Raw genomic sequence first — 12,327 nt, 5'->3', positions numbered from 1 at the left:
TTGGTTCCAAGCAGTGGCTGGCTGACTCCTAACGAGCCCCAGCGGCCTATCCAGCCTGCACGTCTGCATTTCTGCGGCTTTAGGAGGGAAACAAAAAGCCATTCCTCCAGCACCCAAAATGTTTGGGGGCTCCTACCAGGCTCCTGCAGCTTGCCATGGCCTCTACATCCACTGGGGGGGTCATCTGGTGACCTGCAGCCCAAGGTGTTGGGGAGCGTCAAGGTTGTGCCAGGCCGCCTGCTGTACCTCAGGGTCCAGATGGAGGGGCTTCCCCTCCATCTTGTTAATGTCTAAGCCTTGACATCCAGCCAGGAGAGGACACCCTTCTTCCAGCACGCGGCGGCCTTCTTTGACTCTGTTGTGAGTGCCTGGTCCTCGGCAGGGATTTCAACTGCACCCTCGAGGACCGGGACCGCTCGGGGACCGAGCAGTGCCAGGCCGCTGCAGATATCCTCAGGGAGCTCATCAACCACTGCTCCCTGGTGGATGTCTGGCACATCCACCACCCAGACGAGGACACCGGATTTACCTACGTCCAGGTGGTGGGCCAAAAATCAATGCACTCCCAGTTGGACCGCATCTACATCTCTTGCCAACAACTCTCGCAGGCCCACTCCTCCAGCGTGCGGCCGGCCCCTTTCTCGGACCACCTTTTGGTGGCTGTGAAGGCTTCCCTTTCACGCTTTCCTCCATCACTTCTGAGGGCTCTGATACGACCAGCAGCTCCTTTATTTACCTTTGAGAGGCCATCCGCGAGACCTGTCAGAGCTGCCGGCCTTCTACCAGGACCTCCTTCGCACCTAGTGGCGGCTCTTGGCCTCCAGGTCTTTAGGGGCCACTGCGGGGGAAGACCTCGCGAAGCCCCTGTTACACAACACTTATCTTCAAGTGCAGGTGGCAGAGTCCCCCTCGGTGTGCTGGAGATTGGTCCTCGGCAGAATTGCTAGGATCGGAGACCTCCTGGACTACGACTGGGGAGACTGGATGGAGGCCCTGGTGCTCACCCAGCACATGGGGCTCTCCACACTACACACTCCCTGGCGCATACTCGAGGAGGTGAAGGCTGCTCTGTCGCCCACTGCTCATGTTTACCTCAGCCGGGTCCTGCGAGAGGGTGCACCCTGTCCTTCTCTAACTCCTGGCCCTCCGGATCTCTCCGTGGGCCCCCAGCCCCGCGAGCCCCCCTGCTCCCCTCCCCCTCACCACCGCGCCAAGATGTCATCTGTATACGCTCGTGCTCCACACACTCCATTTCCCCACCCTCGCATCCCAGCCCACTCACAAGTGGTGGGACCTTCTAACACCATCGGAGGGTGGGGAGCCCCGGTGGGCCAGTCTCTACTCCACCTTGGTCCTGTGGCCTGCTGGGGACATTAGTTGGAGGATCCTGCACAGGGCGGTGAGCACGGGTGTGTACCTGGCATGGTTCACCCCCCTCCCAGAAACTTGCTCCTTCTGCGGCATGAGGGAGACGCTGGCGCACATCTATGTTGAGTGTACCAGACCTGTTGAGGTCTGGCTGCACTTCTCCCCACACCGTCTGATCCTAGCACACCCCATCTGTGGCCCCACTAAGTCGCGGGACCTCCTTGTCAGCCTCTTCCTGGCTACGGCTAAAGTGACCATCTACAACACCAGAGAGAGGAGGCTGGCTCGGGGGAACACCTGTGACTGTGGGGCCTATTTCCACTCCACCCTCCACTCACAAATCCAGGCAGAGTTCCTCTGGTCAGCATCTACAGGCTCCCTCGAAGCTTTCGAGGAGTAGTGGGTGCTGTCTGGGGTTCTTGGCTCGATGTCCTCCTCTGGCTCCCTTGTTTTGAACCTCTGACCTTCACTCCCGTCCCTTTTTTGCTTTTTCATTGTCCCCCAAACTCACTTGGGGCCATGTCTTTTTAATGGGCCCCCTCTCACTTTGAGAGGGGCCTTTTAGTCGTGGGCAGGCTGTGCCCGCCTACTCCCTACTCCCCAAATAGGACCCAAAATGTTTGGCCTCTATTAGATCTTTGCTGGCAGCCGCTTTTGGTCTGCCACAAGAGGTATTCTGTTCCTACCTGTTCCTCAGCAGCAGCAGCTTGTTCTTGTGTGCCATGATATCTGCTGCCAGAGGAGAAGCGAGCGCACAGAAAGCACACGAAGGACTTGCCAGACACCCACCACATCTGCAAGAGATGCAGCACGGACTGTCACTCTCGTGTGGGTCTTCATAGTCACAGTAGAGGCTGTAAATGAAGTCCTCAGTTGAAACTACAAAGGGCGCGATCCGTAGTCTATGCAGACTGAAGGAAGCCTACTACTAGCCCCTTCTCTGGTACTGCTCTCGCCTCCAGCCGCTGCACACGTGCACAGGGTTGAAAGTATAGCCAGGCTTCCTTTTGTCTTCGCAAGAAATCGTGAGGGTGGAAAACACTGGGGTAAACATAGATTAGTCCTGCCACACCACATTGCCATTGCAAAAACACCAGCCCCATTCCATTCCTTCATCCCCAGTTCTGACACTCTAGGATGAATGTGAACTATGCCATCAGTTTAAGACACACCAAAGTGAAGGTGGGTCAGGAAAGAGCAGAGCCATGGTCCAACCTGAATGGTGCACCAGATAGTGCAACAGGATAAGTACACAGGGAGGACCAGGCTATCACATAACCATAGTGGTGATGTTAGTGCAACAGATGTGCATATCTCCATGACTGTAGCGACAAGTGCCTCCCAGGGACTGAGACAGAGGCTATGTCTACGCCGCAGGCTTTTGTTTCGACGTTACTTTTTTCAACATTCTAATGTCTAAATAAGTAAATGTTGGAAAATCACATTCACACATCCCCAGAATTGTATAACGGAGCGTTCTCATTTACAGCCACAGTTCACAGTCACAGCACTGCCAAAGGAGCCTTCACTTGAGCCAATAATAGCTGTGCCTTGTTCACACATATTCCTCTTTGATCTTGAACGAGGTGGGGTGGGGGGTCAACGAAAGTCGTTCACAGAGCTGGAGTAGTTATTTTGAGAGAAAAACCCTCTTATCTCAAATTATCCTGTTTGGTTGTGTGAATGTGTCCCACCCCACCCCCCCGGGGAAAAAAGGGTTTTCTGAAGGAGAGTGGAAGCTACTTAGACAAGCCCTGAGAGACAGAGTTCCTCAAATGATCAGGAACCATTAAAGTGGTCTCCTGAAAAAAATATGAAGAAAACCTGGCCTGACCCCGGGCAGAAGAGAAAGAGACAGCAGCGATACCCTCATACTGTGTAGTGGTGGGTGATGCAGAACAGCCAGACAAACAGGCATGGGGAATCAATCCCCAGATGCAGCATTCAGCCCTTTCCTGGGTGGGTCTTACACACTCCCTGCCAGATAACGGAGCAGAGACTCTACTTTAAACCATCAATGTTTGCCTAGCTTACCAGGCCAATAACATCGCCTTGATTTGAACTGAATTGCTTTCAAGGCTCAGCCTAGCCCTGTTAACCACAGGCAGGTCGTGGTAAGAGAAACGTGAATTTTGTGTTTCGGAATGGCCCCATCTGCAGCCATGACACATGCAATACATTTTTGAAATGGTGCTTATTTTGTGTTTGGTCCCCGCCTTCCCTCCCAGCCCCATCTATCCCCATCCCCACACAGCTCAGCCACCACAGCACCTTTCCTTTGTGAATGGGATTTTACAGTGAGATTAGTGCTGAACTGACATCCCTTTGGAATTATGTACTCAGTCCTCAAAACAGCTAGAACATGGGAAGCAGCAGAGCAAAATACTTCACAAGTATTCACAAGGCCTGCTCAGACAGGAGGGACCACCTCCAGCTACAAAAGGGAGGTTGGTTGCTACAGCCCAGACCCTAAAAGGTATTTAGGTATCTAAGATCCATTGACCAGTGGGAGGGAGGAACATAAATACTTTTCAAGACTTGCCCATGCCCATTCAGTCACCATGGAGTGTGTGGACAGTGCCAATGCATGGGCCAGTTAGATCCAAGCAGCCTTGTGAAAACACTTTGAAACACTTTGAAATGGAGAGACAAATCTCTGACCTGCAATTTATTTGCAAATTTGACTCCATTAACCATGGATTAAACAGAGACTGGGAGTGGCTTGCAGCTTACAAAGGCAGTTTCTCTGCTCTGGGTGCTAATATCTCCCCATTAGACTCTGACAAAGGCTCATATCCCCCTGTCTGATCTGACTTGTTTTTGATACTGGGACATTTCCACCTTGCTGAATAGACCTTGTCAGCTCTGGCCCTCCCTCTTACTGGGACTCCACTCTTTAAATACTCCTCTGAAACCACCCCCCCACTCATGCATTTGGTGAAGTGGGTCTTTGCCCACGAAAGCTTATGCTCCAAAATATCTGTTAATCTATAAGGTGCCACAAGACTTCTTGTAGTTCTCGAAGCTACAGACTAACATGGCTACCTCTCTGATACTTTGAAACCTGTGTTTTATGAGTAGGAATGACCAACACATCCTGGAAACTAAAAAACGTATCTGGATGGCCCTTTGTTCAAGGCCCTTTGCTTCCAGGGTATCACACATAACATCTAGGGAAGGCCTGACATGCATGAGAATTGAAGGCAGCAGCTGAGTGAGTTCAAGAGAGCAAGGACCAGATTAGAGTCCACTGATGAAAAGTCCTCAAATTCAAGGGGCCTGCTAAGGGCTGAGGAGCAGGAGTTGAGGTGTTGGTGACCGAAAAGGGATTAACCGAGGGGGAAGGAGATCCGAAGAGTTTCATGGAAGAATCTGAACTGCCTGAAATTTGCTCATCACTATTCATATTCCTGCTCCTTGTGTCCTTGAGCCTGGGTGTGAGTGCCAGCCGGGGCGAGGAGGAATCTCACATTTTCATTTGCTGTAAGTCTCCCACCTTCATAATTTCACAAACCTGTCCAGAGCTGCCAAAAAAAAGAAAACCCACCTCCGCCTAGCTGGGACAGGTATCTGCACGTGCCTGGACTGGAATCCACTGTACTGATCCAGCAGCGAGTACATCTGGACATCCTCACCAATCACCATCTTGACAAAGTCCTGGGTAGGATGATTTAGTTGGGGTTGGTCCTGCTTTCAGCAGGAGGCTGGACTCTAGAACCTCCTGGGGTCTCTTCCAACCCTAGGATTCTATGATTCCAACTCAATCAGCTCTCTGCCATTGCAAACAAGACATTTTTACATTGAATGCTTGCTTCCCTGTGCCCTTAGCTTGCTGGGACCTGCTAGCTGGCTGTGATGAAAGGCTGCAGATAAGGCAACTCACTCAGTACTTAGCACTTTCCACAGTTCATTGGCAAATCTCCCTTTACAGCTTGATATTTCAGCAGAGTGGGGTGTGAGGAGCCAGGCCAATGGCAGTGCTGCTTGTGGGGAACATGGGATATTGCCCTGTGCAGAAAGAAAAGGGAAAGTAAAGATAACAGCAGAGGTGAAAGTAAGCCCTCATGTGTTGCTTGGGCAAGAAGGACCCAGCTGCCTGGGGTATTTGTCTGCAGGAGGAGACAGTACACACCCAACCGGCCTCCTGAAGCTCTCCTGAAGGCTGGGAGTGCACAGGGCCTCATCCTGCAGACAAACATCCCAGCCAGCTGGATTAAGCAGCAGGAAACTAACCCAGTAAAAGAGGCTGGCTTAGGGGGATGTCCTCACATTGGTCTAGGACTGCTCTGGCCCAAGTCCCTCTCCCCAGGGCTCCCTTTAGGGAAGGCTGGGGGGTAGTGGGGCTGAAGCCCTCCCCAACATTCCCACCAACACTGCTTGTGCTTGCTGTCCCCTTCCCTCACTTTCACAGGGCAGGAGGAAGGTGCTCAGCTTGCTGAACTCCTCTCCCTCCTGGCTGGTGTGGGAAGGGGGCAGAGGAGTGCATGACCCATGCTGTGAGCTGTCCTCTCGCTTCTGGCCCTGAGCCTTTCCTCACACCCCTAGTTGTGACTCCTGTACCTCCCACACCTCCAACCCTCTGCCCTGAGCCCCTCCTCAGGCCTCCCAACTCTGACTCCTGCATTACCTCAGCCATCTGTCCCAAGCCTCTTCTCATACCCTCAAACCCTGACTCCTGGACTCCCCACAGCTCCCCTCCAGCACTGCAACCTGCTGCTCTGAACCCCCCATACTCCATCCCACATTTACATTCCTACAGGTACTGTCATATCCGACCCCCCAGACACTTCCCTGAGTTCTCCCCCTCCCAAGAGAGGGGGGAATACAATAGTACTTGTAAGAAATGTAAGTTACTTTCACCCTTGGAAAAGAACATGTACAATCAACCCAACTCTGTGGGCCATTCGCAGCTGTTAGCTTGCCACAGTCCCTCTTCCAGATGATGAAGGGGAAGAAGCTGCTTCAGATCCCTGAACTGAGGGAAGTGTATTCCACCGGTGAGGAGAGCTCCCTCTTGACAACAATTCAGCCATCACAGGCTAGTAATAAAGGGCACTTCTAGAAGGTACCATTAGCAAAAGACGGAATTGCAGCAATGGGTCAGTGAAGGAGGGTTAGCAGGCAGTCGCCCAGATATGGGAAAAATAAACACCCCCTGTCTGTGCAGGTAGGCTGACACCACTGCCAGAGTTTTGGTAAAGACTCTGGGGGCCGAGGAGAGGCCAAACGGAAGAACCCTGTGCTGGAAGAGCTCCTGGCCGACCATGAAGCGGAGGAAGCGTCTGTGTGCCAGGTGGATTGTTATATGAAAGTAAGCATCTCGTAAGTCGAGTGCTGCAACCCAGTCTCCATCGTCCAGTGCCGTGAGTATCAAGGCAACTGCGATCATCCGAAACCATTGCTTGCGCAAGTAACGGTTGAGGCCCCGAAGATCTAAGATGGGCCTCCAGTGTCCTGTTTTCTTCCCTGGTAGGAAGTAGCGTGAATAAAAACCTTCCCCTGGAATTATTCCGGCACTCTTTCCACCGCCCTTATGAAAATAAGGTGAGTCACCTTCTGCTTGAGCGTCGCCTCGTGGCAGCGTCCCTGAGGTGAGGCCTGGTGGGAGGCTTTGTCGGTGGAAGCGACTGGGAGGGGATCGCGTAACCCGTGGCTATGATCTCCAGCACCCATATGTCTGTGGTGATCTTTTGCCATTGGGAGTGGAACAGTCTGAGGCGATGATGGAACATGAGATGGGAGTGGCATTGAGCAAGGGTATTGACAGTGCAGCCCCCGACATACCCATCAAACTTGTTGCCTTTGGGCCTGACCCAAGGGCGTACGGCTTTGTTGAGAATGTCGCCTAGGAGTTCTGTACTGTTGCCGCTATTGATAGCGCCCTTGGCCGTAGCCCCATTGATATTGAACACACTGTGGTTGTAAGCATAGCGTCTTTGCTGAGGATAAAATTTTCCCCTCCTGTATGGGGGAGTATAAATGCCTGAGTTTCCAAGTGTAGCTCTCAAGTCCTTACTGGAGTGAGGGACCAAGTCGGTTGAGTCTTCAAACAGCTCTTGTGTATCAAAGGGAAGGTCCACGATCTTTGCCTGTAGGTCCCTCGAGATACCCGACGTCTGGGGCCAGGATTCTCTATGCATGACCACTGCTGTAGCCCTTGAACGTGCCGCCGTGTCCGCCACGTCCAGGGCAATCTGGACTCCCGTCCGCGATGCTGCGTAGCCCTCTTGAACAATCGCCTTTAACACCAGCTTTTTATCTTCCGGAAGTGGATCCATGAGGGGAGTAAGCCTGGAGTAATTATCAAAATTATGGTTTGCTAGGTGTGCCCATAATTTGCCATTCTCAACAGCAGGAGAGGAGAGGAATATACCTTCCTGCCAAACAGCTCTAGCTTCTTAGCATCTTTGTCCGATCCCCCGATTTGTACTGAGAAGCCTTTGACCTCTGCTGGGACGACCCGACCACCAAAGAATTTGGTTGTGGGTGACTGAAGAGGAACTCCATGCCCTTTGCTGGGACCAAGTATTTCTTATCCGCTCTCTTGTTCGTAGGCGGAACAGAGGCCGGAGTCTGCCATATAGTAGTGGCTGACTCCAGAATGGCTTCGTCCAGCGGAATAGCAATTTTGGATGAAGCCGGGGGTCTCAAATTTTTCAGGAGTTTGTGATGTTTCTCCTGCACTGCCGTTTGAATGTCTTGCATGAAAGCCACCCTTTTAAACAGCTCCTGAAACTGTTTAAGGTCATCCAGGGGAGAGACATCCCCGGGGGCCACGGCCTCATCTGGGGAGGATGAGGAGGAACCACTAAGGTAAACCTCCCTCGAACCCTTGGGTTCCTGCGGTCGATGATACACTTGCTCGCTGGAGGATTGTGAAGGAAAGTCTCGGGGTTCTAAAATTAACTCCCCTTGAGACAACTGTGTTTCCGTCCCCGATCGGGAGTGCCCACGGGAGTACTAAGCGGCCGGGCGGGGGACCTGCCTCTGGGTGTAGGCCTGTGGTTTGTCTGTGTCCAGCATGATAAGGACGACCATGGCAGCATGGGCAAGGGTCCGGGGATGGAGACCTGGACCACTCACGGGGTGTGTCCCCCCAATGTCTGGGAGAGCGAGACCTCCGCGACAATACAGATAGAGGTGAAACTGGCTTGTGGTAGTACTCCAGGGGATCCAATCCCAGAAATGGTGAAGCTGGCCCAAGCCATGGTGATATTGGTTGGAGGAACGGAGAAGGAGTTTGTTTGTTTTTTTTCTGGATGGGCCAGTGGAGACACAGGCCTTCGGTGCGGCGTGTGTATCACAGGGGCAGGGCTTGGTGCTAACAGCAGCACAGCCCTGTCCAGAGATGGACTGCGGTGCCGGGTTTTTGATGTTGACTTGCCCCTCCGCTGCGGGGCCCGCACCGCCCCCTCCCGTGCCGGGGATCTCGGCCCCGCTGTCAGTGCCGCGCTCGGCACCGTCAGCTGCGGTGCCACGCGGGTATCCCCCTACGGTGCCTGCAGGCTGCGTGCCTGGCGCCCCTGCACCGCTGGTGCCACGGGGGTCTGTGCCGCCTGTGGCGGTGCCGCCGGTTCTGGCACTTGCCTGGCTGACACTCTAGGCGCCGCGCGTGCCGGCTATTGTATAACCGGAGGCTCAACCTCTGCCACGTGCGCTGCCGCTTGCCTGAGTATGTGGCTGGTGGCTGTGTCCTCCACTCGTCCTGCTCGCTGCAAACGCACGACAAGGATCGAGCCAGGGAGAGTTTCCTCCGTTTCTGCACTGAGGGGGTCAGAGAAAAACTGCCCTCCTCTTATGCAACCCAGCGGGACGTTCTGGGTGAGGCTTCTCCGGCAAGGTAGCCTGTAATTCCCCCAGGCATCGGATGCCTTCGCTATGCCCCACGGAGGCCGGCATAGCTTCACGGCATGACTCCCGCTTTGTAAAACCTGAAGAGGCCATTGCGGTGAGTCCTTTATTGTTAATAGGGTACTTAGCACTTAATCCGTGCCTTTCCACCCCAAATAGTGATCACCGACCTGCGGCACCGGGCGGCCTAAATGGCCTTCACGTCCACTCTTCTCTTCTCCACTCCTCTCTTTTTCCCGTTTTTTTTTTTTTTTTTTTTGCTGATATTCTCTTTGTCTTTGCTTTCTCTCCTTTTTTTTTTTTTGTTTAATAACCGAAAACAACAAATTACACGTGGAAAAAAACCACTAAGTAATCTGACTCTGGCCTTAGCCTGAGCGGATTCCATCTGCAGCCGATGGCGGTTGAGAAGGAACTGGCGGGGACCAGATCGTGCACGCGGCCGGGGGCGTGCATGGGGGCGGCGCGCGCCGGCGCATGCGCGATCCAGGAGAAACTGCTGGAAGATTTCCGATCTGCAGCGCCGGGTGAGCCCGACACCTATTGTAGAGCACCCACGGGGACCACTCGAAGAAGAAGGCCAGGTTCTCTGAAGAGAATGAAATACACCACGTTTTATACATTCTCCTGTCAGCCAATTTTTAGATGACAGCAGCTTACCGTGAAAGGAAGGCTGGTCAAGTAGCCCATGTATGCAGCTCTGTACTTGGAAGATTGGAGCTCAGCTCCCAGCTCTGCTGCAGATTTCTTGTGTTTGACCTTCAGCAAATCACTTAGGCCTAGAGTTTCAAAAGCTATTTGGTCTCTTACCTTCTAGTGGCCCTCCCTGGGCCTTACTCCCTTTTGGTCTCAGTTCCTCCTCTTTGAATGGGGTAGAGTAATGCATCCTTTCTTCCTCTCTTTGTGTTGGCCGTTCAAATTGCAAACCCCTCAGGACAGTCTCTTACCTGTACAGCCTGCTGCTCACTGCAGCCCTTATCTTAGGCTTGGTCTATAGTAGGCAGGTAAGTCAATTGCAGATATGCAATTCTAGCTATGGCCATTGAACAGCTAGAATCAACTTATCTGCAATCGACTTACTTGGCTGTCTGAAGAGAGGGAGGCTGATGGGAAAAACGCTGCCATTGACCTCTTTTACTCCTTGCAATAGTGAGGAGTACAGAGGTTGACTACTGACCCCAAATAGTTTGATTTTCAGTGCTCTACGAGGCACTTGAAATCGAACTCTGGAAGCGTGACCCTTTCCCGTAGTATAGACAATCCCTAAATTGGGGCTTGTAGATGCTACTGTAATACTAATACATAATATAATATGGATAATATTAGGGCTAAACTTGACTCAAATATTCTAAGAGATCTTGCAATGCAAGCACCAAGTGTAGAAATTCCCTTTCTCCTTCTATTTCAGATGTGAATTACTCTCAGTCTCAGAAAGCAGCTGCTTGGCTGAGACATTCCAATGGTCCTCAGAGAGAGAGGGGACTTGATACTTCCATTGTGCAATCAGTTCTCAGGAGAGAGACTGGACAGTTCTCAGCTGGACTGGAATTACCCCCATTGTTCTAAACAAGCATTTCTGACCTCTCTGAGCCCTGTGCAAGCCCCATTCATTGCTGACAAATGTTTGGGTTTCATCTGAGGTATAAATTCAATTATTTTACAGGTGTGTTTTCCCCCTTTTTAAATATTTTAGTCCTTTGCCGAGGGTGAAAAAAGCAAGCCCAGCAGAACATTCTAAACAACATTATTATTCGCTTTTTAATTAGGAATTTATAAAATGTGGTTTAATTACCATTTAATGAGCTTTCTTCATTAACACCTGCAGACAGTCCATTTCAGGGCATGATCTTGTCAGATCTCCAAAGCAAAGGCAACTTGGATTGAATCAGTATTTAAATTAGAAGGCATACACAAAACACCCCAACTCTGGCGCTGCCAGAGATGGCACCTGTGCTTTCATAGTGAGGTGCGCTCTTCCCTAGCCTGGGTAAATGTCCTAGCACAGTACAGTACACTCTTTCATATCCAGCCACCCTGGGCCTGGGAGGGTGCTGGATATTCTAATACTCTGGATAATAATGAGGCATACCTAGCAATGAATAACACTACAGCAAAACAAGATTAGCTATTAAGAAACAAACAAAAATGTATGCAGAGTACTTTACCAGCAACAGTAGTATTGTACACAGTAAACTCATACTGTATTTGCTGTATTTATTTGTATTTACTTTCACTATACTATACTTATGGAAAATAAATGTATTTACTGTTAAAATGCTGGTTATTTGAGAGATCTGGATGATAGAATGCCTGTTATGAAAGAGTTGACTGTAGTAGGATAAGCTCTGCTGTAGGAGGTGCCGTTTTTGAAGAGAAGTAAAGCCGAGATCCTGTCCTCTGTCAGCACATTGCACAGGAGTCAGAGTGTTAAAAAGTGTACGGTCTGGGCCACATTCCAGATGGAGAAACGACCTACTTAAAATTTCATTTGGATCCAGTTTTCTCCACTCTTCTTAAGAACTGTTGTGCAAGGTTGCCGTGTACTGTTAAGATGTGCCTATGCTAGAGAACCTTAGCTGCTCCATAGATACTTAGATTGTTTGTAAAACATTCCATGGCTTCAGAAAACAATTCTCAGTCCTGTTATTTGTCAGCAGAGAAGCACATTAAACTGACTGCAGTTAAAGTTACCTATCAGTTCTCATTCTTAAACAGCACCCCCGTCCCCACCCCTCAGCTGTTTACAACTTCAACCTTTGGGGCTGGAATTTTTACCATTCTGGTTTCTGACTAGTATGTTTGAAAAGTTTGGTTCAGTAGTTTTTCAGCTGAAGGTAGCAAATCAGAGTGAAAACATTTCTGTTCCCATCAGAGGTGAAAGTAACTTAAATTTCTTACAGGTATTGTCATACTGCACACACACACCCCAGGTTGGGAGGGGGCATCATCGCAAGAGTTTGAGGTGGGTTGCAATAAATTTCTTACAAGGACCGTTAAGTGTGGGTTGGAGTGCTGGGAGCTCAGAGCAGGGGCTACCAATGTGGGGAGTGCAGGGGTCAGGGAATCCAACTCACTCCAAGTCAGCTTAAGAGTCAGGGCAGGAGAATG

The 12,327-nt window shown here is 51.1% G+C and overlaps 1 long non-coding RNA gene across 2 annotated transcripts in view; it reads right to left on the bottom strand.

Moving 5' to 3' along the window:
• The window catches only part of LOC142014004 (uncharacterized), a 39,824-nt gene extending 28,639 nt beyond the window's left edge, over positions 1-11,185 (bottom strand). For both annotated transcript variants that reach the window (XR_012645856.1, XR_012645855.1), the window contains exon 1: positions 11,012-11,185. This is a non-coding gene — a long non-coding RNA (uncharacterized LOC142014004). The remainder of the gene's footprint in view (positions 1-11,011) is intronic.
• Positions 11,186-12,327: the final 1,142 nt, after the last annotated feature.

Source organism: Carettochelys insculpta, chromosome 6, assembly GCF_033958435.1.
Source record: "Carettochelys insculpta isolate YL-2023 chromosome 6, ASM3395843v1, whole genome shotgun sequence".
NCBI lineage: Eukaryota > Metazoa > Chordata > Testudines > Carettochelyidae > Carettochelys > Carettochelys insculpta.
This window is presented reverse-complemented; position numbering and strand designations above follow the sequence as displayed.